We start from the raw sequence: 16,240 nt of genomic DNA, 5'->3' as shown, positions 1-16,240 counted from the left end.
GTTAACTTTTCCACAAGAAATCAAGCTTAAGAAACTATGGTCGGGACCCTCTGCACCTAAAGACTTTGATTCCAGAGACCTAACACTTTCGGGCATCCAGCGCAGCTTCTAATAACAATGCACTGGGACTGCGAACTGGTCTTCAACTCTGTGCTGCCTGGGGGTGGATTTTTTTCCTCCCCACCCAGTCTTCCTGCACGGAAAACGGCGGCGGCAGCAACCGCATGGCAGGCGCCATCTTTGAGAATCCTAACCCCGAGGTATTCGATTTCTACATTTGGGGCTCCCAGGGACTCATGGGAAGGGGGGGTAACCGGCACGCCCTCGGCCCAGAAAAATTCGGAGCTGCTGAGCAGGAAGTGGACCCTCTGCACCTAAAGACTGATTCCAGAGACCTAACACTTTCGGGCATCCAGCGCAGCTTCTAATAACAATGCACTGGCACTGCAAACTGGGCTATGCAATTTCTGGTAGAATTTTCCCTGGTCTTTATACAGAAATCCAAAACCTCCGCATCCGCGCGACTTAACATCTATAATTGTCAGCTGTGTGAAACGGTTCCTTTTGAACAGGTCTGACTTGGGGGGGAAACTCCAAATAATAACAGTATGTTTTTGTTGAAATATTGAAGATTATTAATGTAGCAGCCACCTCTCTGGATTGTGAACTAAGCAAAAGCCCCACGCCGGCTGTTGCGGTGTGGCGTACACCATACTATGAGGTGCGGGATGGGAGATGAGGGTGAAAAAAAAAAAAGGAAAAGGAAAAAGAAAAAAAAAGAAAAAGAGTTATGTACTTGTAGCAGTGGGGCTCCATATCTCTTCATTCCCAGCAATGGAAAACTAATTATCAAATACTTCCTTGGTAGTAGGTCTGTCTCTCTTGGGTGGAAACTCCAACAACTATAGTGAGTTGTGTGTTGAAATATGGAATGTAATCAAGGTAAAGAGAAAATGAAGTGAATTTCATTAGTTATACAGTAGGGGGTAGGGGGTGGGGGCAGGAGGGTATACTGGGGTTTTTGGTGGTGGAATATGGGCACTGGTGAAGGGATGGGTGTTTGAAAATTGTATAACTGAGACATAAACCTGAGAACTTTGTAACTTTCCACATGGTGATTTAATAAAAAGTTAAAAAAAGAATAAGAAACTATGGTCACCCGACAAAAGTTTTTCAACTGGTTTGAAATGTTACTAGGAGATTTCTTTAGTGCTCTAGATACATAACAATATGTATTCAGTGTCAAATTAAATGAAGTCTATTTGAGACAAAGAAAACACCTAGCTCATAATACTTTCTGAGTCAATTTACCATTGATTTTTAATTCTTCTATTTTGGACTTTGGATTGACTGATCCCTGCTGTTATAGACAGCACTTCCCTCATTAGTGAATTATAGAAATCAATCTTGTTCCACTGCAACTTAACAGGAAGGTTAAATTAAAAGAGTACAGCTCAGAAACCAAGTTATATGTATACTAAAATATGATGCGCTCTAATGAATCCAAGATCTTACAATGGAGAAAATAAAGCTTCTTCAACAAATGGTGCTAGGAAAACTAGATGACCTCAAGAAAAAAAATATATATCACTACTCTATCACTGTATCACTGTATCACTGTCATCCCATTGCTCATTGATTTGCTCAAGCAGGCACCAATAACGTTTCCATTGTGAGACTTGTTGTTACTGTATTTGGCATATTGAATACTCCATGGGTAGCTGGCCAGGCTGGGGCAAAATGGAAGAGGTAATTATGGGGCGATTATGCAAAGTGAAAAAACCCAAGGAGATCAAAGACAATTATAGGATATTTTCTGACACATGTAACATGAATCACTAAAGCAACCAGATTGGTAAGAAATCACCAAATTAACTTCTAGACTTATCAAAAATGTATGGTCACTAAAGAGAAAGTAGATGGGAAGTCGAGAATGCGTAAATCGGTTTCATTGGTGCAGTAGCACTGGAACTTGAGTGCTGAGTGTGGTGGTGAAAAATTTAAATATAAAAGTGAAGAAAGCAAAGATCATGAAACATGTCCTAATTACTCCTACTTACCTGATCTCCTTTTATCCATATACTCAAGGCATATATATTCATTATATATATGTATATATTTATCTTTTATAATCTTTAAGGATGAGTAAAGAGAGGCTTTTAAAATCTCAGGGCTCACCTTTTAGAAAACAATATGGATGATTCTCAAAAAACTAAAGGTTGAGCTCCCATTTGACCCAGCAATACCACTGCTGGGAATATATCCCAGAAAAGCCAAAAAGTATAGTCGAAATGACATTTGCACTTATATGTTCATCGCAGCACTGTTTACAATAGCCAGAATCTGGGAAAAACCCGAGTACCCTAGAACAGATGACTGGTTGAAGAAACTCTGGTACATCTATACAATGGAATACTATGCAGCTGTTAGAAAAAATGAGGTCATGAATTTTGCATATAAGTGGATCAGCATGGAAAGTATCATGCTAAGTGAAATGAGTCAGAAAGGGAGAGACAGACATAGAAAGATTGCACTCATCTGTGGAATATAGAATAATAGACTATAAGACTAACACCCAAGAATAGTAGAAATAAGTACCAGGAGGTTGTCTCCATGGCTTGGAGGCTGGTCTCTCATTCTGGGCAACTCAGAGAAGGGAACACCAAGTAAAATGTGGTTGGAGGTCATGTGGGGGAAGGATGATGCAGGCCGAATATAGACTAGAGACTGAACACAATGGCCACTCAACACTTTATTGCAAACCACAACACCTAATCAGAGAGAGAGAACAAAAGGGAATACCGTGCCATAGTGGCAGTGTGGGGTGGGGGGGAGAAAGGACTGGGGAGGGTGGGAGGGATGTTGGGTTTACTTGTGGTGGAGAATGGGCACTGGTGAAGGGATGGGTTCTCGAACTTTGTATGGGGGAAACATGAGCACAAAAATGTATAAATCTGTAACTGTACCCTCACGTTGACTCACTAATTAAAAATAAACTATTAATAAAAAAATCTCAGGGCTCAGATGAATGGAGACGTTACTGAGACCACTCGAGAAATTCGATGATCAACAGGATGATGATGATGATGATGATGATGGTGGTGATGATGATGAATCTTTATGTCAATAAAGTATATTCATTTACACTTGAGTCTTGGACAAGCACAAATTTCTTTGAATTTTTCCACAGTTCTGTAGTCCTCCCACCTGCTAGTTCTAGCCTCTTTTTCCAAAAGTAAGCCAGATTTCAGGAAGGAGGAAATTGGGCCCAATTCCAACTCTCTGGTCTCACCATCTGAGAGGTAGGTAGTTAAATATGAGTCTTGACTTTCATTCTCTCTTACTGGCAGGGGAAACATCTAGAAAGAAAAGATGATGATCTGATCGAGTAAACATGCTAAGACTACAGATTTCCAACAAACAAATGAATGGCGTTTACTAGCAAGACAGTGCTCTTTAGTAGCCAGGATATGCCTGGTATAAAACTGGATATGGCAAACTCTATGGATTTATGGATATGACTCCCAGTAAAACGTTATATAAAATTCATTATGTGGTATTGGGTAGTCAGTACTTACATGAATATTTTGCCTTCCACCCAAATGACCCTGGTTGGGGTCAGTTTATCTCAAGCACCACCTACAGTCTCTTTCCGCACTACCAAGAGTGATCACTGAGCATAGCCAGAGGCAACAACAAACCACCCCCAAAAAGACTGCATCATCTGAATATAAAAAGAAGATATTTCACGATCTAAATAACTCTTCCTTTATAAATGACTGAACTCCACACTTCATTATTGGACACCTCCTAGATAAATTTTCAGTCAGGAAAACTCTCGATGCAGGAAGAGAGCACAAGGACCCAATTTTAAGTGTATGGAATATTCCTCATCTCTTCTTAGTGTACGTTTGTCTCACAATTACCTAGAACACTGAAATCATTAGCAAATTTTATTTTCAGCCAAAATCTTGGATTCATGTGACTGATTTGATTATCCAATTCTTTGTACGATCTCAGCACACAATTAGACTTATTGTTCCTCTGATTCTAGACTCGAGTCTAGCCTTGAAAAGGATTCTGTTCATTATTCTGGTCTCTTTCTCCATCTCAGCTCTTCTTTGTTTCCTGGCTCTTGAAATTCTCTCAGAATAGCTATTTGAGAGTCCTGGACTTTATATAATCAGGGTCTTGAATTTTCCACCACATTTCACCACAGATATGAGGAATGCCCTGTGGCCCGGCACAATGACTCTCAAATGTGTATTTGTGGGAAAAGAAGTTGGTTTAGGATTTTTAGTGACACTCATAAAATGCCCAGGTATTTTTAGGTACTTAGAAGAGTTTTGGCTCTCTTGGACTTTTTGTATTCCATGTTGTACACCTACACAAGACTCCTTAAATTCAAGACCCTCCTTTGTATTCTTCCAAATAATAGATACTGTCTTCTGCTTTTTAACATCCATGGCTGAATTTCTTCTCACAATAGACAGGAAGAGTATTTGCTGCAATGTGGATGGAATTAAAGGGTGTCAAGCTAAGTGAATGGAGTCTGAAAGCAAAACCAAATACCAGATGATCTCCCTCAGAAGCTGAATGTATAGGGAAAAAAAGAAAGGGATTAGATAATCAGGTCCAGAGAGTAGAGCAGGTAAGCACTTGCCTTGTATATGGCCAACCTGGGTTCTATCTCCAGCATCCCAAATGGTCCCAGGGGCACCATCAGGAGTGATTCCTGAGTGCAGAGCCAGCAGTAACCCTTGAGCACTGCTGAGTGTGGCCCTCAAACAAAACAAAACAGCAAACAAATTAATAATAATCTACCTTTAAAAATATAAGGAAATAACAAAAAAGAGTAATCCCCATCTCAGTATATTTTATTTTGCCCTGTCCTATCCTTCTTTGTGACTAAGAACATACATTACAATTGATTTATATCTGACCTGGAGCATAGAGAACATAATATATAATAATCCTTTGCAGGTAGATAGGATCCATTTTGTGCAAATGACTATAAATCAGTTATATTCTCTATACAGGCACCTTATGAGGAACATTATAGTATATAATTTTAAATTTTAAAAAAATCTTGAAAATGAACCATCTTTTAAGTGATGAGGAAAATGAGTCAGAATCATCGGTTTTATCTAAGTCTTTCCAGCTGGCAGAGCTGTGATATGGAGACAGATCCATAGGACACTTTTGGTTCAATATCTAAGTAGTCTCAATACCACAGTGCCTCTTGTCATATTCGTCTTCATTTGATCATCCTCCTTTTTCCTCTAAGAGTTGTGATACAGCAAAAGAACTTTATCAACAGAGTTTTGAGAATTCAGTCGGGAAATAAAAAGCACTCTTTTGGTCTTAGGATATGAAAAAAGATGGCGCAGAATGCTGGCATCTAGCAGCGAAAGAGAAAAGAAGCATGTGACAGAAATAACTTTGTATTAATTTCTTTCCTACTTGATTTAAATTCTTTGTAAAGAGGTTCTCACCATTATTCGTATTGCTTTGTTTCCTTTTTATTGTCTTCTAGTGCATGAAAAAGCTTAATTTCATCATAGGGCACGTGGTTTTCTTTTGGAGGGCCTAAATTAGAAGTCACATAGTTCTAGACCCACTTAATTTTTTTTACAATTATTTACAGTGTAATGCTGTCAGTAATGGATTTTCACACTCATATGCAAAACTTAATTCAGAGGCCTCTCAAGTGAGAAATTCTATTTTTACATTTAACCACTGCAGAGAAAGCAAACTTGGCAAAATTGTACTCAAAAATGAACATGGAAATGTACTGGACATAAATCAAATAAAACCATTTAGGGGTTGGAAGGATACTACAGTGATTCGGGCACTTGTTTGATTGGCAGCTGACCCCGGTTCAATCCTGGCATATATGGTCCCCAGAATCCACCAGTAGTGATCCTACGGAGTCAGGAATAAGGCCTGAGAACCACCCAGGTGTATACTGTCATTCTCTGTAAAAAGCACACCTACTTGTGAAACAGGTAATGAGAAATCACAATAGAGTCTTGATTTCCCCCCACATTTATTGAAGCACTGTGATTTACAATACTGCTAATGAGAGTTTCATTGTTACAACACAAAAACACCAAATGTGGAATAGATATAAAATTGTTTCAATACCAAACCCACAATAAACATAAAAGTTACTAGATAATATATTTGGACGTAGCTATCCTGAGTAATAAATACATTTTAGTATAGTGGAAAATATGCAGTAGGTACTTAATAAAATTTTCTTTTAAAGTGTTTGGAAGAATAAAATAATTTCTCTGTCTTTAGGAAAAAGGAATAAAAATAGAGTAATAAGAACACAAAGAAACTGCTTTATAATTTCTCTTCAAAGTCTTATTGCAGCTATTATATAAGATTAATTTATTTAATGAACACTTATTTAACATCAGCAATTTATTCATAGGAAAATAAGAGAACTTATCTCTGACCTTAGAACTTACAGCCTATGTGTAGGTATTTTATAAGCAAAATTAATTAAAAAGAAAGGATCAAAAATTGCTATAATAACATTTAACAGACTGACATAAATTAGCACAGAGAGACTGGGAAGACAGTCATTGGAAAGTGACATTTAAGCTGAAAATAAAAGAAATTAATCAGACCTTGAGATTTGCTTGGGAGATTGAAGAAATTTTTTTAATCAAAATAGCTTTGAATTCTTATTAGTTTTTTTTACAGCAGTTTAGTAATTCTAAAGCTTTTGGCACCTTGCAGAACTGATCAGTCATATAAAGTAATGGTACTAGTGCTAAAAAGTGAAGGTTATCATGCAGAAGAAATTTGCAAATTGAATATGGGTAGTAAAGGAAGAATCCAATGGAGCCTGACTTGTTAATGGGAAATGCAGTGTGTATGTCTGTGTTTGTGTGTGTGTGTTTGCCTTTGCATGCATCTATATATGATCACAACTAGCATACATGTTCTACTTTTTGTACACTAAAAGGATTGAGAACTCCTTAGAAAATAATGAAGCACTCAAAAATATGAGAACCTGATAACAAGACCAGGAATCATTTTAAAGGAGCCCCAACGGGTCACATCTGAGCAACTTATTTTCATACTAAAGAAAACAGCCTAGGAAGAGAGTTCAGGGGTTCAACCACATTACCACAGGACTCCTGAATATGACCAGGTATAGCCTAGGAGAGTCCTACAGAACACTGTAAGAGTGATCCTGATGACCCACAGCACTGTGGCCTGAGTAGCACCTGATCCTTGGACCTAGCAATGAATCACCAGCTTGACTGTCCAGATACCTCTGAGAGTGGCCACTGAGAACTGCTAGAGAAATACAAAACATGAACAGCACATTGAATAAAACAAGAATCCTTGACTCTACATTGATAATGTCAGATGACACCAGACAGATAAATAAAGGAGAAATGAGATGAAGTAGCTGTTTTTACTGTAGAGTACCAGTTAGGAAATGCAGACTGAACAATGGAGCTAGAAAATTACCATTATTGTATTTGTACATATATATGTATTTGTATATGTATATACAATATGTTCTTACATATTGTATACGTTGGAACTTGATTCAGAACAATCTAGTAGCTGCTAACTATAAACCTTTGACATTAAGGGCAACTGAGAAGAGTGAAAACCAGCATGAGAATTTGCACCCGCTAGAGTTTATATATTTAACCAATTAATTGGCATATCAAAATTATTTGTATTTTGATATGTGTAAGCTTTTGGATGTACATGTGTGCTATTTAAGCTCTTGAAAGGAAAATCTCTGGAAGAATGCCCTTGGTCTCTAGCTGACGACCTGACAGAAAGAATGTGCCTTCCTTCACAAGCCATGCTTCATTGCAACCCATTGTCAATAGCCAAGGACTATTTGTTCCATGACACAACAAAGACACAGTGCTCTGGGCCTTTGAGCTGTGCAAGTGCTTATATAAATACTGGCAACATGAAAAATAGTAGGCATCAACTTCGAAATATGAAAAGGAACAAAGTTTAAAACTCTATATACTTAATACCAAATTTAAAGAAGCCTTGTCAATTTTATTCTTAGAATTTACCACACTGCCTTCATATTTGAAACCAATTTTTATATTAGAATTTCTTAGCTCATTAAGAATTCCCAAGTATTTATAATTGCAAATAAATTTAAAGCTCACCTTAATTTTTTTTCTGTTGTTGTTGTTTGGGCCACACCTAGTGGTGTGTGAGGTTGTTTCTGGCTCTGCACTTGGAGATTACTTCTCACAGGCTCAGGGAACTCTATGGAATATGAGGGATCAAACCCAGGCTAGTGGCGTACAAGGTAAGTGCCCTATTCACTGTACTATTTCTACAAGCCCAAGGGAATTTCTAAAAATTTGTTTTCTGTTGCCTCTTCCAAGTTCCTGCTCCATGTGATACATTAGGACTGGTGATATAATAATGAAAGATATTAAAGACATTTCATTTATGCAGAGCTAAGTCAGTTGGAGTATAATATCTTAAATAAGGAAAGAGTTTCTAAGCATACAAGTCCCAACTTAATCCCTCTAATATATCCTAGAGTCTCACCTTATCCATTGTTGTTGAAAGTTCTTCCCCAAATTGAATAGTTTCTCTCCAAACTAGGGAGAAATGGTTCATATGTGAGTCTATAACTACTATTTTCATGGGATGTTTCTTAGTATAATAATATCAGCCTGATACAGGGCACATATGACACATATACTAAGGGGTGATTATGTAACTAACTTAGATTCTTTCCTCCACTTGACCAAAATCCAAATATGTTTTTTGTTCACTCTTCTACGTGCTCTTTTTGTTTGGGGACCACACCAGGTAATGCTGGGGGGTCCTACTTCTCAGCTTGTCTAGGGAGTGCTACTTCAGTGCTTGGGGATCATTCTCAGCTTGTCTAGGGAGTGCTGCCAAACTGGGACTCTCACATGTGAAGAGAACACGCTAGCCCTTTGAACCATCTCCCCAGCCCCAAAGATTTCTTTTTGTTTTTGGGTCACATCTGGTAGTACTTAGGGCTGTCCCTGACTCGGTGTTAAAGACTAACTGCCTAGTGGTACCAGGTGTCAAACAAGCCTCCCGCACACAAAGCATGTCCTGGGTCCTTTGACCTATCTCACTGGTCCTCATTCTTAATGACAAGAAAATGTCACTTTTTCTGTTTCCTTCTAATTTCGTGTGCTGCTAACACATTATTTATAGCCTCTACACTTTCCCTTGAATTTACTATTAAGATCTTTCTCTTCTTAGATGTAATAAATTATCTTTTATTTAATGTTGCCATTTGAAGTGGCAAAATAATTTCAAAATTAGAATTTTAAATTTTTGTATACTACTGGTATAATTATTTTTCTTATGATATATGGGTGCATAAGGATATCTTAATGTGACATAGTTCAGGACCTATTAGAGTGCCTAGAGACCATTAAAGCTTTTAAATTACACTAAAGGAGTTAGTTAGAAACTTCATCCACTCATTCAACAATTAATCAAAAGAATATTACACTCAGAAACTTTATTAGATGTTGTTGGGTATACAATTAAGTCTCTTAGGAGCTAACAATATAGTTGAAGGGTTTGGACATAACATATTAATTACTCACTGATCTTTGTCCATCATTAAGTCACTATTTCCTATGGTGCTCGGGAAGACATATTCCTGGTTTAATGCTCAGGAATCACTCAGGAACAATATGCAGTGCCAGGGATCAAATGGGACACCTATATGCCAAGCATGAGCTATAGCCCATTTGATATCTCTCTACTAATTTCTCATTTTCTATAAGACTGTTGACTGCACATGTAGTGTATAGATAGATAGATAGATAGATAGATAGATAGATAGATAGATAGATAGATAGATATTATCATAAGGGACAGTGACTATACTAAGGACGGAAGCCAGGATCCCGAAAGACTGAAGTGAGTAGAGTCCTTCTTCCCCATGCCGATGTACTATAAAATAAATGAAAATTAAACTTTGTGTATAACACTGAAAGTAGACATAGTAGAAAGTTTACATCAGTTAGCATACACTGATAACTAGTTTTGAAAAACTTCTTAAATAATACAGAAGTTCAAAGTACTAAGAGTAATTTTAGTTTCAAACTGTCAAATGAAAAACAGTCATACTAGGACTGAATACTACCTAAGGCAATTGTTGATGACTTGTTCCCACAACTTATGAAACTTTCTCTTCTGATTTCTCTTTTCCTGTTACTCTTGGATGTGTACCTTCTCATTTTATTTTTCATTCCTAAAGACTTATTTTTCCATGTGTTTGAAAATCAACTCCTTATACCACACATTTGTGTCTCTTTAAGAGGATCTGTTTTTCTTTTATATTCATCTTTACATGTATAAAATATAATTATGTTAATTACAATTCCTATTTACATATATTCTCAGCAATAAAACAAGTCTTCTAAGGCCCACAAAAACTTTGTTCACATGTATTGTTTAACTTGTTTTATGTATTTAAAATACAAGAATTGGGTCAGAGAAGTAGTAAAATGAGTTTGGTTGGTAACCCAGCTGACCCAGTTTTAATATCCAGCACCATATATGGGTTCCCTGAGTCCTTCAAAGGATGATCCCTGAGCAGAAAGCCAGGAGTAAACTATGACCACAGATGATTGTGGAGTAGTCAGAGCTTAAAATAAAGAAGTAAATAGATAAAACAAAAATGATTAACAAAATAAGATGCAGATATTTACTAAGCATTGATTCTTTACATATATCAATCAAAGGAAGAAATCAATTACAGGATTAATTTAATGGTTAAGGACAAGAACTTTCTAGGTCACATTTTCCATGTGTTTGAACCCCTTGATCTGACACTTACTCTGTGATCATAGATCAATTACTTTTTGCATCCCATTTTTCTTCTACTTCAAGGGGCAATCATAGTACTGCCTGCTTTATAGAAATGTTATATGACTTAAGTAAAATAAGATGTATGAAATATCAAGCTTATATAAAGGGTTGATGAATGGGCATTACTATATCATTATTATTGACACAGTAATAACTAGTACCAATAAATTTCAATATTTTTATATCCTACCCACAGGGAAGTCAATATTTAGTAATAACAATGTACTTTTCATGACTTTTTCTTACATCACATTATTTCACATGACTGCACATATTTTAAGAGAAGAATTTCATTAAAGTATATGTTACCTCATATATTTATCCCTCTTTAAAATATATGTTGCCACAAATGATCAAAACAGGAAGAAAAACCATTATTCTTATTTCTTGTCAGTTTTTAAACTTTTGAAATTCTGAGTAATCTTATAAACCTGAAACAAATCAGTCAGGTTAAAAGAATTTGTTTCCATTAAAAGTTCAATTTGTTTTAAATTTGCAATATTGCTGTAGCTCTGACTTGTTGTATTATTTCTTTTTCTGGTGGCATTGAGCTTTTAAATGAAGAATTACAGTAGGATGACAATTTTTTAATCATTTTCAGTAGATAATAAATGCAGTAGACATAGATTAATATTTCTCTATTCTTATGAGTACTTATCTAAAAATATATCAATCACTTACTGTTCTCAAGGCAAAAATTTAGAAAAATATCTCCCTACTAACTCTGAATATTTATTAAAGCCTTATATTATCATGACAATTCTTAGGCTGTCTCCCTGCTTTCTATCAACCCATCCTCCTGCTTTCTTAGTGCTCTTTAAATTACTAAAGGCAATCACTAAATCACTAAAAAGCAAGTCTGATTATGTGAATCCCTTCATCTTTCCATCCTCAGTCAGAAAAATTCCCATCATTTCACATAAAAGTAAGAACCACATTAGTTAATCTCAATTTACCTTTTGGGTTTCCTTTTCCTCTGTATTCACCCCATGTCTCAACCAGATGAAACTCTTAGCAACACCTGGGATATAAAATTCTTTGGCTCAAATACTTCCTGTGCTTAGAAGGCCTTTCCCTCTTTTGCCAAACACCTGCAAGGATTGCAAAACTCAACCTGAGCTGCGCCATATTTCTGACTTCTTTCTGTGTATTTCTACTCTATTCATCAAATAGAATGGCATTCTGACTCTTTTGTGCCCAGTGATTTTCTGTAGCAATTTATCATACCCACTTACGCTTATATCCATCTTGCCTCCTACACTGTTGTTTCTATAAAGGTAAGGTTCCTCCATGGAATGAGCCCTGGAAAACTTGTCCCTTGATTACAGTGTCATGGCTCCATACTCTACCTCTAGCTGATATGCTCGATATGAAACAGCAGAAGGGAGGAGGTGGGAAAGATGGCAGGTTAACAGAATCAGAATCTTAGGCATCTCTTTCTCTCCAAACATTATAAACCAATATCTACAGTGGAGGTTTTTAAAGAACAGATGATTTAAGTGCCAGAAAGGAAAAGAAAACAATTCCACCTGTTGCATTTCAGTAAAAATAAGAACCCCAAGTGTGGGAAAAGCATTATAGGTATAGACATAGGCTTACAGTATTGTGCCAGTGACTCAGCATCTAGAAGCTGTACCATGAAGAGGGAGTTCATTCACTCTAGGGCTGGGGGGTGAGGGAGAGAGAGAGAAAAAAAAAGGGAGAGTGAGAAATGGGAAGGGAAAAGAGCAAGAGATATAGCCAACACACTTCACTTGTATTCTTTTTTATTTTTTTAAATTTTTTATTGAATCACTGTGAGATACAGTTACAAAGTTTTCATATATGATCCACCACCAAACCCCCTCGTACCCCCTTCCCACTCCCCCTCCGCCTGTGTGGCAGACATTTTTCACTTTACTCTTTCCTTACTTTGATTACATTCAATTTTCAACAGAAATCTCACTATCATTATTTGGAGGTTTTCCTCCAACAGGCAGACATATTGGATGGCATCAAAATATTGTATGTTTTCATTTTTCAGAAAAGGTCACGCGGCCACATTAGCGGCCACGTGGTTCGGAGCTGTCCCAGTCCCGAATCCCGGAGCTGTGTTAGTTGCTGCTCATTGTCGCCGGTGCTCCATCTGGAGAAGGTGTACTGGCTGTACCTCCTCCGTCTGGATCCCCGGTGTTGCTGGCCCGGTCTTGGGTCCGGAGCATTCTCTGGCCACGTTGCTTACCGGAATGCCCGGCTTCTTCTCTGTCTTCTTTTATAATCTATATAGCACCGACATGAGTAGAAGTTATTTTGGTTAAAATTAATGAGACTCAGCACTGAGAAAGAGAGTTCTCCCAGGTTTCTGCTATCAGGGACCCTTGCAGTTTACAGTGAAGTTTTCATCTGAAGAACTTACCCGGAACAGTCAGGGATCTCTCGCACCCCTCCTAATGCCCCATATCCCAATTTTCAACTCCCTAGGAAGGACATGTTCTTCCTAGCTTTTTGGCTTCTCAATGGGAGAAAATTGCGAGTAGAAGAAAGTCACAGCCCCAGCAGAGGTTTTCTATCTGATCATGCAAATATGAGAAACAGCAGTGCCACATCCACCCAGGCTGCTCAGGCTTCTAAGGTAGCGCAATCTCACAGCAATAGCAGAGTTTTGATTAAAACTCAGACACTGAAATTTTCTGGGAGCAGGTAATGGCCAGAAATCTCACCCAAGGCTAGCTTTCAACCAGTTCTTAGTGATCAGATCTTCCTAAGACTGGGCTCTTAGAGGCACCTCAATGACCTACTGTATATGAAGACTGCAGCCAAGAGAGGGACCCGTCAGTGGTCCTATCCCACAGTCCTGAAGTTCTTATGCTCTGGCAGGAACTTCAGGAGAAAACTGAAAATCGTGCTGAGAGACAGAGTTGAAGATGCAGCCAAGGAAGTCTGAAGCTTCTGGACAAGTTCAGTGGCAAAGTGCCTCGTGGTGCAGCAACCATTGGTGTATCTTGGATTTGCATGAGCTTGTGATTACAAGGTAAGAAACCTACAAATAACCTGCATGGAAACCTCAAAACATAAAATGGTGAAAATGGAACTGAAACATTTCACAGAATATAAAATTAAAAATACAAGAGAATAGGGCAAAACAATGGAAAAGACAAAAATGTTCATTAATGTTCTGAAAAATTAATGGCTTGCACTGATGAATGAACATGTATAGAATGAATATATATTAGAAAATAAAACCAAACTCTGCTGTCTTTGGGAGACTCAGTTGAATTTTGAACATAAACAGAGACTGAAAGAAAAAGTTCAAGAAAAAGCCCTACAAGAAAACAACTACATAGAATTCCAGAGACAGTCACATATAATCAATATATACTAGACTTCAAGCCAAAAAATGGGAACAATTATTGACAGACCTAAAAATTTATTGACAGCAACACAATAGTAAATAAGTGATTTCGATACCCCACTAACATCAATAAACAAGCCAGACAGAAAAAAATGGAAGAAAAGAAGGAAACAGAAGCCATAATATAGCAGGTAGGATGCCTGTCTTGCACACAGTTGACCCAAGTTTGATTCCTGACATCTCATACAATCTCCCAAGCTCCACCAGATGTGATCCCTGAGCACAGAGATAGGAGTAAGCCCTGAGCATTGTTGGGTATGGCACAAAATCAGGTAAAGAAAGAAACTGACTTTCTTGTTCATTGGAGACTTCCTGTTTTATGAACAGGGGCAGGAGCAAAAGTACAGCCAGTAGGGCATTTGCCTTGCATACAGAAGGCCTGGGGTCTACGACCCATATGGTTCCCCAAACACTGCCAGGAGCAAGGAGCAATTCCTGAGTGCATAGCCAGGGTAACTCCTGAGCACCACAGGCTGTGCCCCTCAACCAAACAAACAAGAAAGAAAGAATGGAAGGAAGGAAAGAAGGAAGAAAGGAAGGAAGGAATGAACAAACGAAGGAACAAACGAATAAATGAAGGGACGAAGGAAACAGCCTCATATATGGAGTTAGAACAAAGGGTATTAAAAGGGAAAGAAGACAGATGAGAAGCAACAGGGGGAGGGAATAAGAGGTCAAAGAGATTCAGGTACATCAGCAGTGTTAAGAAATGATTAAGCTAACTATTCAAATCACAGAATTAAAAACATGAAACCATGAGACCTAAACTTTAAAAACTAAACTTAAAAAGGTGCCTGTTAAGATGGCAGACTCGGGGTAGACGGGTAAGGGAAGGAACCTGGAACACTGATGGAGGGAAGTTGACCAGTCGTGAGATTGGTTCTAGAACATTGTATGTCTAAAACCTCACTATTATTAATTTTGTAAATCATGGTGGCTTAAATAAAATACAAATTTTAAAAACTAACATTCCCTCACTTAGAAAAAACATTTGACATTTTTATAGGCATATTCAAAATATCCCCTTAGATTTTCTTATTTCTATTCATTAAATTTTACATTTGAGATTTTACCTATTTTATCCAAATTCTAAAATATACTAGCACAGAATTTTTTGAAAAACACATTTTATTTATAACAGAGAAGACATAATAATTACCACAGTAAGATCCAATACAAAATAAAATTTAATGCAGTGCGATATAGATGCCAGAGTTGAAAACTTATTTATGTAAAATGACACTAGATATCCTATTAAATGACTTGAACTTCTTTATTTACACAGGTTAAACCATATAGCAATCAATCATACTAGTAGAATTGTATAAGAAAAAACCTCCAACCCCATCAATAAATGGGGAGAAGAAATGAACAGAAATTTCCTCAAAAAATAAATACACATGGCCAAAAGGTACATGAAAAAGTTTTCCTCATCTCTAGTCATCAGGGAAATGCAAGTTAAAACAACGATGAGATATCATCTCACAACACAGAGACTGACACACATTCAAAAGAATAAAAGCAACCAGTGCTGGCGTGGATGTGGGGGAAAAGGTATGCTCTTTCCCTGTTGGTGGGAATGGTGACTGGTCCAGCCGTTCTGGAAAACAATATGGACAGCCCTTCAAAAACTAGAAATTGAGCTTCCATATGACCCCGCAATACCACTTCTGGGAAAATATCTCGATGGTGCAAAAAGACACAGTAGAAATGACATCTGTACCAATATATTCATTGCAGCACTGTTCACAATAGCCAAAATCTGGAAACAACCCGAGTGCCCTAAAACAGATGACTGGTTAAAGAAACTTTGGTACATCTACACAATGGAATACTATGCAGCTGTTAGGAGAGATGAAGTCATGAAATTTGCTTATAGATGGATAATATCATGCTAAGTGAAATGAGTCAGAAAGAGAGGGACAGACATAGAAGGACTGCACTCATTTGTGGAGTATAGAA

This window comes from Sorex araneus, chromosome 2 (assembly GCF_027595985.1).
Source record: "Sorex araneus isolate mSorAra2 chromosome 2, mSorAra2.pri, whole genome shotgun sequence".
NCBI lineage: Eukaryota > Metazoa > Chordata > Mammalia > Eulipotyphla > Soricidae > Sorex > Sorex araneus.
This window is presented reverse-complemented; position numbering follows the sequence as displayed.